This window comes from Microtus pennsylvanicus, chromosome 3 (genome assembly GCF_037038515.1).
Source record: "Microtus pennsylvanicus isolate mMicPen1 chromosome 3, mMicPen1.hap1, whole genome shotgun sequence".
Taxonomy (NCBI): domain Eukaryota; kingdom Metazoa; phylum Chordata; class Mammalia; order Rodentia; family Cricetidae; genus Microtus; species Microtus pennsylvanicus.
In genome coordinates, this window is record NC_134581.1 from 75709627 (window position 1) to 75724913 (window position 15287).

General features: G+C 46.8%; 1 long non-coding RNA gene across 1 annotated transcript; it reads right to left on the reverse strand.

The window, feature by feature from the left end:
- Nucleotides 1-1882: 1882 nt before the first annotated feature.
- On the reverse strand, nt 1883-11817 carry LOC142847078 (uncharacterized). The gene is made up of 3 exons (XR_012910125.1): nt 11355-11817; nt 9951-11264; nt 1883-2203 (listed from the first exon to the last, which is right to left on the reverse strand). It is a non-coding gene; the product is annotated as an uncharacterized LOC142847078 (long non-coding RNA).
- Between the last annotated feature and the right edge of the window lie 3470 nt (nt 11818-15287).

The following is a 15287-nucleotide window of genomic DNA, read 5'->3' on the forward strand; positions in this document are numbered from 1 at the left end:
CCTGCTTAGAGGTCACAAGATGTCTGGACTGACCCTAGGAGAGCTCTGAAGTGCTGGCAGGACATGGGACGTTGTCACTGCTGGTTTTAATTCTTGACAAACAACTCTTCCTATCATGGCTTCACCCGGTGCTTTTGAGTTCTAAGAGGCTCCTTCTTTCAACACATCTGACCACAGGTCAGCCTTTGAGAGTGTGTAGATTCAGCCTAGGTCTACCCATAGAGAGGGGCTGTGATATTTTTAGTAGCTTCTGGTAATCCCCTAGTCAGGGAAGTATCAAATCTGAGAGACATTGCATAAAGCAAAAACCCTGCCTCAAAACATGGAGAGTCCATGGTTGTGGGGAGAGCTAGGAGCAGCCACTAGTTGTACCATATGTCCTAACTCAGACAGCAGTTCCAGTCAACATAAGAGATGGGGAGCCATGAGCCACGGGCAGAGCTTGGATTGTGTTGTTGAGACAGGCTTCCTTCCATTGAAGTATTTATTACATTTATTTGTTCATTTATTCACTACCACAGCATGTGCACGGAGGTCAGAGGGCAGTTAGCAGGAACTGGTTCCCTCTTTCCATCCCTCATGTGGGTTTCACGGCTCAAACTCGGGTCGTCAGGTTTGGACGCAAGCACCTTGACCTGCCAAGCCAGCTCATGGGCACGCTTCAGTTTCTGATAGCAAATCGAAGAGCGCTTGCCCAAGCCCTGAATCTCACTTCGTTTTAATGTATCAGATATCACGTCTAGCTGTGCGACTTCCTGTTCCAGGGGAAGTGGCATACTCAAATGATGCAGAGGTAGCCTTCTCTACATAGTCTCATGGACATCCTTGTGAATGAGATGCTTCAATCACCTCTCTCCTTGCCATCACCACGTTGGGACTTTGCTACCAAAACACAATAGTTAATACTATTGGGCCCTTGGGCCCTCTTAACTGCAATATAATATATTATATATATTATATAATATATTATTAACTGCAACATATATATATGCAAGATACACACACACACACACACACACATATATATATATATAACTATGTTTTACCCATTTTACAGATTGAAAAAGTAACTGAGCTTCACAAAGCGTAAGGTGGTTGCTCCAAATTTTATAGTTGGTAGATACTAGAAAGGGATTTGAACAAAACTGTTTGGCTAGCACAATTGATGGTCTTTATGAGCTAGGCTCTTACCGAGCAGCTCAGGTTGGCCTTGAATCTAAGATCATCTTGCCTGACCCTCCTGAGTGTTAGAATCACAAGCATGCAGCATTCTACCCAGACTTTTGAAACTATTAATAGTGAGTACTCTGTGCCTCTCCATTTACAACAACCTCAAATGAGGAAGCTACTGGTCCTTCTTTCTCCAAAGAGTTCAGGAAGTTTTGCACAACCCTGCTCAGTCAGATTAAAGAAACAACAACCAAACCAAAAAGAAAAAAATGAACTCACTATGTAGCCCAGGTAGGGCTTGAATTCATGATCTTCCTGCCTCAGCCTCCCCTCTGCTGAGATTATGAGCACATCCTCATATTTGGTCTTAGATAGCTCTTCTTGCTCACAATATTTTTTAATGGTTTTGGATACAACATTCTGAAAAAATCTAAACAGTTATACACTGTATCAAGCTGGATTCATAGATGTATTTCACCCCATTCAGAATATACTAGTTTATATGAATTCATTACCAACCTTTAAAAATATAATTAATAATCCAAAGATGCCTGACTTTCCTATCGACATTGATCATAATGTGCACTTAATCAATATTCGATGAATGGCTGTTAGCAAATTTTTTACTTCCCCTTACACCACCTAACAAAAATCTAAGCAACCAGTTAGTCAATCAGCAAGTCTTTATTGAATCTCTACTATGCACCAAACAGAAGTTGCTTCATATCTAAATTGCTTCCAGCAAGCTCCCATCACAAAGAAAAATTGCTGGGTCCTCCCACAAAACAACCTCAGTGGCTGAGTCACACCTCTCCCTTCTTCAGCCGGCCCATGCATCACTCCAGCATTCCCAACACAAGCCAGAGCCTGGTTCCTCAGGATCACGAAACTCTGGATGCAGCAGGGGTTGGATGAGATCTTGAAGTCTGAATCAGGCAGACCAGGATTTGAATGCAGGCTCTACTGAGTGGGAGGTCTGTGACGTGCGGCAGATAATGGGTTGACTCCTCTGAACTTCAGTATCCCGTGGAACCTGACAGAGGAGAATGGACTCTGTTAGGTTCTGCACGAAAGGAGAGGACTCTAGTTGGGTCGAACTGTCCTTCAAAGTAAGTGCACGGTGGTTGGTAACAAACGCACAAACAGGATGTGGGGGAAGAATCCTAAGCCATCTTTTCTGAACGTTCCATGGTTCCCTTGGGCTTCTAACCCCGTCTCCCTATACAGAGGGCATGGGCAGCTTGAATTTTCCAGCACATCCTGCGCTTTGTCTTTCTTCCCTGTCTCAGCCCATGCCTGGGGCTGGGGGCTGCCCAAGAAGAATCCTGGGGCCAGCACCAAACCACAGATCTTGACATAGAGTTCAAAATCTCCAGGCTAACACAAGCTTAAGTCAACCAGATGTTCTCAGCCTGCCTGGAACTGCCTGTCCCTACCAGCTGCAGGCTCCAGTTTGGAGGTAAGTACTGAAGAACGGCCGAGAACCCTCCTGTCTTGCCACCCTCCCCCGGCTCTCAGTGCTGGGTGCCCTGACTTTCCACTCACCCCAGGGCCTGGATGAGCCAGTTCTCCCAGTCTGCTCTAGGACTGGCCTGATGCCATGTGGTCCAGTCATCACCACATGACACACACAGAGGGGGTCTAGTGATGTAATTAAAAGGGGTGGGGTGAGCCCGGCTGATGGAAAGAGTGTGTCACTTTGGCTTTGGAGCACTGGGGGCAAAGTTCTCAAGGGCTCTCCCGTATGTGACCCTCCATGGGTCCCTTCACACAAGGTGTCTTGCCTCATTCACCAGCCAGATGCAGGAGAGAGAAGGCTGGGTGTGCACAGACTGCAGGAGCTGTGCTCCATCAGCTCTCCATCTCCAGGCCTAGTGACCAGCCCCTCGAGCTCATCCTGCCTGACTTATCCACCTAAGGGCCAGGGGACAATCAGAAACTTAACCAGTGTAGCCCAACCAGTGTAGCGGCAACCAATAATCCAAACATTAGGGACGCAGAGTCAGGAGGATCATCAGGAGTTTGAGAGCAGCCTGCATCACAGTATTGAAAACTTGTCTCAAAAAACCAACCTCCCCCCAAACTGGGGAGCAGAGGAAGAGCTTTGTCTACTCATCCCATAAAATGGTTCTAACAACTCAATTCAGGTATAGTATAAGTCAGTCGTGGAGAGTGTACAGTCAAATGGTTTTTATATCCACAGAGTTGTGCAACTATAAACAATTATCATACTTAATTTCATCTTCACCATCCCCCCCCCCCCAAATAAATGTGTTTCTCATTGGTGGTCAGTCCCCACTTGGCCCCATGTCCCTCCCACAGCCATTAAGTGATGTCGAATCTGCTTTCTGTATTTGTAGCTATGACTAACCTACACATTTCTTATGAATAAATCTATAGATCATGTGGCCTCCCATGTTTGGATGTTTTGTTTGTCATAGAGTGCTCAAAGCCCATTCCTGTTAATCTGTTTATGTGTGAGTATGTTGGGGGGTGCACACGTGCAGGAGTATGCATGCACGTGTGTGAATGTGGAGGTCAGTATTAGGGATCTTTCCTCAATTGTTCTCCACTTTAATTTTTTGAGACAGGGTCTCTCCCTGAACCTGGAACTCCTCGATTTGGCTGAGACTGACCAGCGAGTCTCAGGCACCTTCCTGCCTCCTCCCCTGCCAAGACTGGGCTCACAGTCACAAACTACTTTGTCCAGCTTTTTATGTGTGTTGGGGCTCCCAACTCAGGCTCTCACATGTGCACCCCAGGCGTCTTAACCACTGAGTCATCCCCCATTGTTATTGTGGAATAATATTCCACTTTGTGGATACGCTGTATTTAATTTATCCATGCATCATCCGCTGGTCCTTTGACTGCTTTCATTCCTGTGGGGCAGTTATGAGTGAGGCTGTCAGGAACACCTGCGGGCAAGCGCTTATGTGGTTATATGTGTCCAGCTCTTTTAGGTGTATACACCTAGGAGTGGACTTGCTGAGTTGTATGGTAACTCTGCTTACCTTTTGGACAAAATTGTCCATAAATAAGGTTTTGTTTTTAAATCCAGTGATTTTTTTAAAGGATACAGTCTTTATTGGATGCAACAGTAAACAAGAAATAGGAATATGGCTCCAGAGGTAGCTTCCCTAGGTCCTTTGAAAGACAGTGATATGCCTAAATCTCTCTACCATAGTTCATTTTCCTTAATCTTAAATACTCAGAACCATGCTTCCATGTGTGGCGGCAGCGGCCTCTCTTCTGCCTCTGGGGAACTCTAATCCAGCGAAGAGGGAAGCAGGATCGGTTGTTTGGTTTCTTTGTTAGCAGTTTCTCGCTGAAGTACAATGAACTTTAGCTTTTCACTCAGTGCCATGTCTCATCTTCTTCTCCTCCCACTGAAACCTACTTTCATTTTTCTTTCTCACAAATAATTTCGAAGTCTCGAGTGCCAGACCTGAGCTAGGTGCTGAGATTCTGCTTAAGTCTGGAACAAACAAATAAACAAACAGCAACAATAAAAACTAGTTCTCAGTAACTTTAGCCATCCAAACACGAGGGCCCTTCCCCCTCACAGATAAGAAAACAGGGCGTGGAGGAGAGATCCGTATTCTTAAAAGAAATTCATTTTCAATAGGTTGTTTCCTAATTTTCTGAGATATCGCCATACTGATTTCCAAAACGGCTATACCAGTTCTCACTCCCACCAGCAACGGAGAAGTGTTCCCTTCACCCCACATCCTCTCCAGCATAAATTGTCCCTGCACTCCTGCTGCTGGCACGGAGCAGCTGCCTTTTCACAGCTGGTGGCGCACTACTATGTGTCAATGTCACAGTTTGTTTGCCCTTTACCAGGTGGTTGAGATTCTGTTATGTCCTATGCGGGGCTATCAGGCTTCTGGAAACACATACCTTGTTGCATAAATGATTTTTTTCATTTCTCTTATACAAATACCTGGAAGTGGAATTATTCGGCCATATGGTGTTTTGTTCAACTTTATAAGAAATACTAAGCCATGGCTTTCATTTTTATTGCATTTATGTGTTTATTTGGCATGTATGTGTAGGGGCACACACATGCTGTGGCACTTGTGGAAGTCAGGGGACAACTTGAGGGAGTTGATGCTCTCCATCCACCATCAGGGTTCTGGGGATCCAGGTCCGATTGTCAGGCCTGGCGGCAAGTCATCTCACTGACCCACTGAACTGTTTTTGTAAAGCGGTTGTGCTATTTACTTAGACATCAACATGAGGAGAGCCCTAGTGGCTGGACGCTCTCACAAAAGCCTGCTACTGTGTCATTCTCTTTCCTGCCCGCACTGGGCGTGCATTGCCTTTGGTATGGTTTCTAGCTGCAGCTTTCTGATTTCTGTATTTGCTAAGTGAAGGGACTCTGACCAGCTTGAGTGTGGCGAGCATGGATCTGGCAGGCCTTCCCGGATTCCTCTATCTTACTAAACTGTTAGGTTGCATTCTTTTTTTTTTTTTTCTTTTGTTTTTTTTTTTTTTTTTGTTTTTTTTTTGTTTTTTTTTCTTGTTTTTTTTTTAATTTATTTATTTATTAAAGATTTCTGTCTCTTCCCCGCCACCGCCTCCCATTTCCCTCCCCCTCCCCCAATTAAGTCTCCCCCCAGCCCGAAAAGCAATCAGGGTTCCCTGTCCTGTGGGAAGTCCAAGGAACCCCCACCTCCATCCAGGTTTAGTAAGGTGAGCATCCAAACTGCCTAGGCTCCCACAAAGCCAGTGCGTGCAGTAGGATCAGAAACCCATTGCCATTGTTCTTGAGTTCTCAGTAGTCCTCATTGTCCGCTATGTTCAGAGAGTCTGGTTTTATCCCAGGCTTTTCCAGACCCAGGCCAGCTGGCCTTGGTGAGTTCCCGATAGAACATCCCCATTGTCTCAGTGTGTGGGTGCACCCCTCGCGGTCCTGAGTTCCATGCTCGTGCTCTCTCTCCTTCTGCTCCTGATTTGGACCTTGAGATTTCAGTCCTGTGCTCCAATTTGGGTCTCTGTCTCTGTCTCCTTTCATCGCTTGCTGAAGGTTAATATTCAGGAGGATGCCTATATGTTTTTCTTTGGGTTCTCCTTATTTAGCTTCTCTAGGATCACTAATTATAAGCTCAATGTCCTTGGTTTATGGCTAGAAACCAAATATGAGTGAGTACATCCCATGTTCCTCTTTTTGGGTCTGGCTTACCTCACTCAGGATAGTGTTTTCTATTTCCATCCATTTGTATGCAAAATTCATGAAGTCCTTGTTTTTTATTGCTGAGTAGTACTCTAATATGTATAAATTCCATACTTTCTTCATCCATTCTTCCATTCTGGGAGAAGATCTTCACCAACCCCGCAACTGACAAAGGTCTGATCTCCAAAATATATAAAGAACTCAAGAAACTAGACCGTAAAAGGCTAATCAACCCAATTATAAAATGGGGCATTGAGCTGAACAGAGAATTCTCAACAGAAGAACTTCAAATGGCCAAAAGACACTTAAGGTCATGCTCAACTTCCTTAGCGATCAGGGAAATGCAAATCAAGACAACTTTAAGATACCATCTTACACCTGTCAGAATGGCTAAAATCAAAAATACCAATGATAGCCTTTGTTGGAGAGGTTGTGGAGAAAGGGGTACACTCATCCATTGCTGGTGGGAATGCAAACTTGTGCAACCACTTTGGAAGGCAGTATGGCGGTTTCTCAGGAAATTCGGGATCAACTTACCCCTGGACCCAGCAATACCACTCTTGGGAATATACCCAAGAAAGGCCTTATCATACAACAAAAGTATATGCTCTACAATGTTCATAGCAGCATTGTTTGTGATAGGTTGCATTCTTAAAGCTAGCCACCAAGAAGGTCTCTTTCCTTACTTGGCTACTTTCTCCTCCTGAGGCTGTCTATCAAGATCCGGCTATTGAAATATTGAGGTTCAGCAATGAGAAGCCCCCTTTGATTCACCCAATTAACTTGCCAATTAAAATTAAACACCTCATCCTAACACCGGGTTTCTCCCTTTACCTTTATAAACCTCCATTTTCCTATGTGTCATGTCTGTCTCCAGGACAAATACTCCTGCCCCCTTTCCCTTGTCCTCTTTCCTTTCTCCCTCACCCCCTATCTCCTTGGCCACCACATCCTAGACCATTTTAACACAGACCTCCCTTTTTCTCTTAAAATTACACCTGCAAGGTCATTTGCTGTTGTTTTTCTGCAAGGGTCAGAAAGAAGCCATTTTAGCTTTCTTCCCTGCTTAATAAAGAATCTGTGAAAACAGGTGTTTGGATGGAGGCTGTGTCTAATCTGGGGTCTGGGAGGGAGCCCCTGTTGTGCAGGGATCCCTTTCACTGAGCATGACCTCAACTCTTTGGTGAAGTCTCATTAAGAATTTTGCCTTCTCACCTGTTTTTATCTATTATCAAATAATAACTTTACATGTAGTGATATCTTTAGCACAATCTCAATATCTGGAAATATATTTTGCTAATGTTTTCTTTCAGCCTGTGACTTTTTCTTTTCTTTAGAAATGCCTTTTAAAAGAAAATTTTTCTTTACATATTTCTCTCTCTCTTTCTCTCTCTTTTGATCAAGGTTTTTCTGTGTATCCCTGGCTGTCCTGGAACTCACACTGTAGACCAAGCTGGTCTTGAACTCAGAGATCTCCTCAGAGGCTTCTGCCTCCAGAGTGCTAAAAATAAAGGCATGTGCCACCACTGCCCAGTCACTTATTCCTTTTTAAAAGTTGTATTCCGCATGAGTTATCTAAAAGTCATTGCTTAATGGAAGAGTGTTTCCTGCTGCTGTCCCCTAGAATTTTATAATTTCACCTTTTACACCAGCGGCGGTGGAGTGCACCTCTAATCCCCGCTCTTGAGAGGCCAAGGCAGATTTTGAGTTCAAGGCCAACCCTCTACATAGAGAGTTCCAGGATAATCATGGCTACACACACACACACACAAAAAAAACCCTGTCTCAAAAGCAAACAAACAAGAGCAACAACAAACCCCGGGGAATGTTTAGTCGCTTTTTCTGCGCCTGCATAGTCAAGAACAGAGCCACAGTTCAAGGGTGAAGTCCATCACGGCACAGGAGCCCTGGGCAGCGAGTCCAACACATCTCCTGTCAAGACAAAAATGGTAACTGCCCAGGTCACTTTCCTCCTTTTCCTCAGCTAAGGACCCATGGAATGATGCTACCTCCTGTGGGGGAGTCTGCCACCTCAATTAGCCTCTAGAGAATCCTCCCAGAAACGAGAAGCTGAACTAATAACCTGGGCAGTCTTCTACCAGCTTGCCCCAAAGCTTGTCCCCCAGGCCATTCTAGATCCAGGCAAGCTCACAGTCAGTACTAAACACACAACTATTTCAGGTTACTGCTTATACGCGGCATGAGGTGAGGATCGTTTGGTTTTCGCTGTCAGCATCTAACTGCTGAGTTATCCTCTGTCAGAAAGACTTTGTTCCACTAAAGTGCCTTACCTATGCTGCCAAGCAGGGGCTGACTGAAGCAGGCTTGGAGCTCTTGGTGGCGGGAGCCCTAGAAGAATCTGGGGCATTCTTCTACATTAGAGTCAACTCCTCAGCAGCACTGAGATGGTTTAGAAATAATATCCTATACAGTAGGATATAGTAGGCAGTAGATGTCTGGTGTGGAACACGGCAAACCCCCAAACCGCCAACCCCTAGACAAGAATGAAAGGAGGGTCTTCGAGCAACCACACATATTATCCCAGGACTGACACCCAGGAGGTCAACTGAGAAATGTCTCACTGAAGAGAGTAAGGAGGAACTCCAAACACAACACTGGGCTCTGTCTTGGAAGAACTTAAAAAAAAAGTGTATGTGTATACATACATGCATACATACACACTACTACACACATATATATGTATATATGTTTGCATATATATATGAGTGTGGTCAGGTGCTTGCAGAGGCCAGAAGGTAGTACAGAATCCCCTGAAGCTGAAGTTACAGGCAACTCATCCACCCATTAAACTGTTAGGTAAAGCAGTTGTGCTATTTGCACATTCACTGGCCCCTGATAAGTGCTGGGACTCAGTCCTCTGGAAGAGGAGCAGGTGCTCTTAACTGCTGAGCCACCTCTCTAAGCTATCCTCTGTCACAGACACCACCCCAGAGACCTCTTCTAGTTTTTCTTGTGAGGTGTCAGAGGGGCTGTCAGGGGGCTGCCCTGGTCAGAGGTGGGACAGAAGGAGAGACATCACTGACTGAACTGGGCCAAAAGCACTGATGCATGGGTCAGAGTCAGGCATACCTGCATTCCTAGGTAGAAAGAACAAAAGAGAAGAGAAGAGAGGAGGAGGGAGGGAGGGGGAGAGAGAGAGAGAGAGAGAGAGAGAGAGAGAGAGAGAGAGAGAGAGAGAATGCTATGTTGCGTCACTCACAGGAAGTCCAACCCAGACTAGCCCCAGAACTGGCAGTCAATGAACTAGGAGTCTGTACGTGAAGGCGGCACAAAGCACTTAGATTATTTAGCACAATGGTTCTTAGTCCTGGCCTCAGAAAATATCATCTGTCAACATTCATCAATTCGCCAGTGGCCAGGTATGGTGGTACCTGACCACTATCCTAGAACTTGGAAGGTTGAGTCTGGAGGATCTCAAGTTTGAGCCTAACCTGTGCTAAATAGTAAGTTTCAAACCAGCTTGAGTTACAAAGTGAGACCTGTCTCACAAAGATCAAAGGAACTCACTGTTATTTGGCCCTTTCCCCACCAGGCAGGTGCCACCTGGACGAGGGTGCTGTTAGTTCTGAGAACCCGTGTTCACCTGAGAGAGGTGGAAGTCAGGAGCAATGTTGGGCAGACACTCAGGTGACTGACTGTCCTCGCTTGCCCAGAACTGAGGAGGTCCCAGCCAGTGAGAAGTTTCAGGTTTAAGGCAGAACAGTCCGAGAAGATGGGGCTTTCGATGCTGAAACTGGGAAGGTCCCAGGAACCGGAACAAATGGCTGGTCTCATATACACTGCCCAGTGTCTTTCCCAGTTAAGGTGACAGACCAGGTGACCAGTGAGTTGTGGACGGCCAGTGGGTGTCTAGCTATTAAGTTTTTAGTGTGTAGAACCCTTCTGCTAACTTCCTTCTGGGCAGGACATCTTTAAGGATCAGCAACAAGGTGGTTGGTGAATCTCCTCTGCAGGAGGCGTATACAGTAAACAGCATAGAGGCAGGGTGGGGATGGGAGTGGGGGTGCTCCATTGAGGCCATATATGGTTTGGTTCAGACATCTGTTTCCATAGTTTCCTGCTTCTGTGGAGTGCACAGGGCTTCCTTCTTGTCTAAATCTTCTTCCTACAACATACTTTCATATACCTCTCCCATGGAGTACTTACCACAGCCATAACTTTGTACCTCAATGTCTCAGTGTGAGACAGAGCACTGTAGCTCAGACTGCCCCTAATTATATAGCCAAGGATGACCATGAACTAGTGATCTTCCTGCCCCCACCTTCTGAGCAATGGGATTATAGTTATATACCACCTTGTCTGGTGTGTGTGATAATCTGATTGCTGATGCAAAGATTTTAAACAAGGACAGAGGCCAGGTTCTCTTTAGCTGTTTATGGTCTCATTGTCGGCTAATAGTAAAGTAAGCGACATGCAGAGGTGTCCCACAAATGACTTTCATACCAGGACTGCTTCCTGGTATGAAAGAATCAGGGAGTATCATTACTAATTTGTAAGCCTTGCATCCTTCCGATTTCAGTCCAGCAAGAGGTGAGGATTGAGTCTTTGTCTAGCAAGGTCCAAACCGCTCTGATAAAATCCTCCAGACAGAAGCACAGGCATAGTGACGAGGGTAGTAAAAGCCCTGCTTCAAGGCCTCTTTGGGCCACTTACTGCCCAAGACATGGCTCCTTCTGGAAGTAGAACTACTGATTAGCCTCGTATCCAACTGCGTCAGTCGTCATTGTTAACATCTGTGATGTGTAGGACTCGCCAGGCAGGATACACAAACTCATTGCAGAAGGCCTGTGGATTTTTCGTCATCCTCACCGCCATCGCCACCATCATCCTCACCCTCATCATCGTCACCATCAGATCGTTACCAAACACACCATCGGTCCAGGGAATATGCCAAGTGCTGCGGGGGAAGAGGGGATAAGATAAAAGTCACTACTCAGACATGACCAACATGTGTTACATTCCACAGCTGGGGAGATAAGATAAGTACTTTCCAAAGAAGCTCCTCAAACTGTAGTGCAGTTGTAATAAATGCCAGGCACACGGCGAAGTTGGTAAGGGGTGCCTCGTTTCAGAGGAGGGAGAAAATGAGCTAGAACTGTGGGTGGGACTGGGCTGGGTCACGGTGTTCTCCACTGTGTCACCGTTTCCTTCATGTTTCATGGGCAGGCGTCAGTCTCAGGCACCCTCACTGTACTTGCCCAGGTACGCCAGAAACTGGACCGGACTCTGAGGATGACAACACGTGAATGAACCAAGAGACGATCTCATCTGCACCCCGCGCCGGCTGTACGGAGGTGATGTGGTCCTGCCTGATTCTCACGCCAAAGAACACCCAACTACTGAAGTCATCCCTGCTGAGTCATTTCCGGGGAAGCGGCTTTAAGAATCCGCCTGCTCTTTCTGATGTCCCACTTTGCAGCATCTGTCTTAGGGTGCCACCTAGTGACATCATTCGGAAAAGCTGTCCGTGCCTCCCACGTCCTGCTTACCTCATTTACCTACACGCGCCCCCACCGTCCACCCCACTGTAACCACAAGGATCCAGCTCCCAGTACAGTAAGACACCCCTCTTTGCAGTCCCCTTCCTCTATGGTATCTTCATTGTGACCCTTGCCCTGAGCATCTCCTTGAAGAAACAAATCATCCTGCCAGCTTCCGGGATTTCTTGGACTTCTCTAAGGCATCCTTTCTAAAGTTAGCCTGCGCCTTGCAGGTTAGGTGCAGAGGAAACCAGTGCCGGGCTTCAAGTCCCTGAGATGCTGGGCCGGGGCTTATGAGCCGGGGTCTACGTCTCCAGTGTGGCCTGTGGATCTGTGTCCTTTTCGAGCTTCCCTTCCTCTGCACTGAGTGCCACACTATACCAAATTCTTGAGTCCTCACTCCCTCAAGTGCCTCCAGCTCAAGGCTGCACATGTCGCTCACTTTACCATCAGAAGGGAAGGGCTAAGGTGGTGGTGGGGGGGCTGTCATTGTCAAATAACCTGAAGCAAAGGAATGGAGATCTATTGAACTGCCCAGAGATGGGGCACTTAGGTGAACATGATATTTGTAGCCCTGGCCTTATGACAGGATGACCAGTGTTCTGGTGGCTCAGGGTTGTTCAGGGTTTGGGATCCCTGGGCTGCGCAGACTGCTAAGAGTCTTACTCTCAGGAGAAGTCTGGTGGAGGGAGGCAGGGGACAACTGGCAAGTTAATTAATAGATGATTTCTGTAATAATAAAGCCAGAAAGGAAAATAAAGTGGCTGGTCAAAGGCAGAAGAAACTAGTTGGTGGTCCAAGTCAGACCTTAGTGATAAGAAGGATTCAGAGGGAGACATTAAAGAGGAGGTGGGAGAGATGGCTTAGCGGGTGAGAACAGGCATTTCTCTTGCAGAAGACCCAGGTTTGATTCCCAGCAGTCACGTGGCAGCTTCTCCTTAGCCCTTTATATTCGGTGAACGGATCACACACAAAAATTACTTTACGCAAGGGAGTTTTTCCTTTTTCATTTGGTTCCTCTCTTGGTTTTGGGTGGGAATTAAAGGAAGAACTGAGATTGCCACCCAGGGAGCAGAGTAGAGAACACTGCTTAGAAACAGAAGTGCAGAGGTGAACTCACACAGGCCTCCCCTGGAAATCCCTCCTGAGGAGGCTCCCACGACAGCAGCTCTGGGAATCTCAAAGACCAGGAAGTATCACCAAGCTCAGGGTCACAGTCTCCACCCCAAGGAGTCAAGTTCCGCCACCTGCCCTCCAGAAGCCGATTTAAACAGCCAAATGAACAGTGAAAAGTAGGAAAAGGAGATTGGTTCTCTGTGGCCACATTGGGAAGAGGCAGAAGGCCGTCCAGTGACCACTTGAAGCCCACTTCAGAAGCCTAAAGTGGAATTAAAATTTAAACAGAGGGCTAGGGACATACACATCTAGGCAGTCCTGGCCAGAGTGTGGTAACCCCCACTACCGACAAATCATTGTCTGTGCTTCATTCCATCTCGTCCCATGAGGCGGTCTGACAAGCTGTGCATGTCTTTCTGGGAAACAGGAACCCTTCCCCACTACACCTCCAGCTAGTTTGATGGTCAGGTCCAGGGAAATCCATTTTCCTAAGCCTGTTACTGGAGCACAGCTGACTTCTTGGATGTAGTCCTCAATGCATCCATGTGCCCTTCTGAATTTGCCTTTGCGTCGGCATCTCATGGTGTCCTGGGCCCGAGGTATTACTGTGATTCCCACTTAAAACCTGAGAGAGTCCAGAAGGCATCGTGGACCTTCCTGAAGATCAGGGAATTGTGAAGAGGGAGAGGTAGGCTTGGCTCTACCCTGGCACCCGGAACCACACACGATGGATGCTTCTCCAATCCCCTGACTCCAGTGTCCAGCTGTGCAATGCTTCCTCATTTCTTTCCCGTCGCAGCGACTCTGTGCTGAGAGCTGAACGAAACTCGATGGTGTAAACAGCTCTCCACCAAAGGCACTTGCGTCAGTTTCTGAAAATTTTTTTGGTTGTCATTGAAAGTCCTGGATGCGAGGTTCAAGGGGATGCTGAGGCAGGTTGTTGAGGGTAAGAAGTTTGTTAGAAGAATTATTAACTCCATGGAGAGACAGACAGACAAACAGCATGGTGGGAACTCTGAGGAGATTTTGGGTCCCCGGGATCAGGCACAGACAACATGTCAGGGGCTCTGAAAAGAGGAATCAGGGTGCATATGACTGAAGTGGGGATCTCTTCTAAGGATGTGGCGGTTTCAGAGTAGGAGCCCGCAGCCAGGCACTTTGATTCCCAGGCAAGAGGCTGGGGAAGCAGTGGGGAGCATGATGTGGGCCACCAATACCCACTTTGATGTACAGTCAGTTCTGCAGAAGAGAAATGCTGGCAGCTGGAATTATGTTAGTCACGGACCCCTTGGTGGGGTTCCTTGTCAGTATCTGGGAGAGGGGGACAGGCTGTGGCGGGTGTTGTGGTCTGAGCCAAAGTCTAGTCTAGGTTCTAATGGTATCTTCTCACGATCCTCTCTGTTGGAGCATGATGCCAGCAACAGGGAAGTTAGTCTAAGATACACGACACAGACACCCACGGCGGAGTCAGCCAGGCCAAAATGTCACAAGTACTGAGGTTACAAAGCCCCAATAGGGTAAGGCGAGGTGGGGACACCAAGAAAGCAGGTGGCCACTGTGACATTATTATCACAATTTAACCTCACTCTGGGGCCTGGTTTTCAGCGTGTCAAACCCTGATTTTGTGACTTCTCAGAGATAAATCTTCTAAAGAAATGATTCAGAACCAAGCCAAAAGCCTGAAAAACTTTACTTTTAATGGTTTAAAAGCCAACATCCCCTGAAGCAAAGCAAGAAACTCTCCCCATGATTCACACAGTGCTTTAGAAACACCAAAATAATAAAAACCAAAAAGCAACAGCACAAACTCCCTCCAAACCTCTCCCCACACCCTACCCCCACTGGCTCACCATCAACCCACCCTGCCAGGTCTATTCCAAACAACACGGTACCTGACTTCCTGCTGGCAGGTGACACTATCTGTCCAGCTCTCCAGTGGCAGTTGAAGCCCTTCAGACCTGATGATAATTCAAGACACAGAGACAAGGCCAGTGCGTTCTCTAATGACACATTTATTCATGCGCCATAAAAATCCTGCAAAAGCACCATCGAGATTTTTCTTTTCAAATTTTTACGTTTCATGTGTCTGGATAGTTTGCTTGCATGTATGTCTGTGCACCGATTACATGCATGGTGCCCACAGAGGGTGTTGGACAGAGTTTCCAGTTCCTCTGGAAGAGCAGCCAGGGCTCTTAACCACAAAGCCATCTCTCCTGCCCCCTCCCATCTGCAATCTTCTTGTCAACAGAACTGTGCGTTCTTGCTCAGCAGAGGACCACTCCGGGACGCCAACAGCTTAACCAGTGGGGAGCAACTGTGCACAG